Source organism: Otolemur garnettii, unplaced genomic scaffold (genome assembly GCF_000181295.1).
Source record: "Otolemur garnettii isolate 467f Iridium unplaced genomic scaffold, OtoGar3 scaffold00001, whole genome shotgun sequence".
Classification (NCBI taxonomy): Eukaryota; Metazoa; Chordata; class Mammalia; order Primates; family Galagidae; genus Otolemur; species Otolemur garnettii.
The window spans coordinates 30,647,924-30,649,301 of NW_003852396.1; positions in this window are offsets into that span (position 1 = coordinate 30,647,924).

Sequence of the window (1,378 nt, forward strand, 5' to 3'; positions counted from 1 at the left end):
GCTATTTTTTGGTTGCAGCCGTCATTGTTGTTTTGGCGGGCCCAGGCTGGATTTGAACCCACCACCTTAGGTGTATATGGCTGGCGACTTAGCCACTTGAGCCACAGGCGCCAAGCCCACATGCATTCTTAATTTACCAAAGTGTCATACTAATCATACTTTTGGGTGTGTAAGTGTGTGTGTGTGTGAGAGAGTCTGGCTCTGTCACCCATGCTATACAGTGACACAATCATTTCTCACTGTAATCTTGAAGTGCTGGGCTCGAATGATCCTAATTCAGCCTCTCAAGTAGTTGGGACTACATGTGGATACCATCAAGTCTAGCTAACTTTTTTATTTTTTGTAGAGTTTTGTTGTGTTGCCCAGACTACTCTTAAAATCCTGGCCTAAAGCAATCCTCCTGGCTTAGCCTCTCAAAGTGCTGGGATTATGGGAGTAAGTCACAATGCTCAACCTAATCAATACCATTTTTATTTTTCTTTCTTTCTTTTTATTATCCCATTTTTCTTTTTTCTTTCTTTCTTTCTTTTTTTTTTTTGGTTAAGACAGAGTTCTACCCTGTGCCCCAACCAGAGTGCAATGGCATTGTAGCTGACTGCAATCTCAGACTTAGGCTGTGGACATCCTGCTGCCTCAGTCTTGAAGCTGCTGGAATTATAGGCACTTGCCACGGTGCCTGGCTGGGCTTTTCCATTTTTTTTATAAGTCGGGGTCTCACTCTCGCTCAGACAAGCTTTGAACTCCTGAGCTCAAACAATCCTCTCACCTCAGCTTCCCCAGTGCTGGGATTACGACGTGAGCCATGGCGCCAGGCCTAATCAATATCTTTATAGCATTTCCTGAGATGGAAAGGAGAAGAGAGAACATTCCAGGCCAGTTTGAGCAAGCGAAGAGAAAGTATAGATTCAAGAAAGAGCTAACTGGGCCCAGGAGTGCCAACTGGGACTTCATCCTAGAAGTAAAAGGGGAGCTAGAGAAAGTTCTGTACAACAGGGAAGATTAGTTACTGTTTAAGTCAGAAAAGGGCTAGAGCAAGATGAGTGAGTCTGGGGTGGGTAGTTTAAAACCATCCAAGAAGGATGTCTTCGTCATGAAAAAGATCTGTGAGGTTCGGTGCCTGTAGCTCAGCGGCCAGGGTGCTAGCCACATACACTGGGGCTGGCAGGTTCGAACCTGGCCCGGGCCTGCCAAACAACAATGACTACTACAACAACACAATAGCCAGGCATTATGGCAGACATCTGTAGTCTCAGCTACGTGGGAGGCTGAAGCAAGAGAATCACTTAAGCCCAAGAGTTTGAGGTTGCTGTGAGTTGTGATGCCATGGCACTCTACCGAGGGTGACAAAGTGAGACTCTGTCTCCAAAAAAAAAAAAAA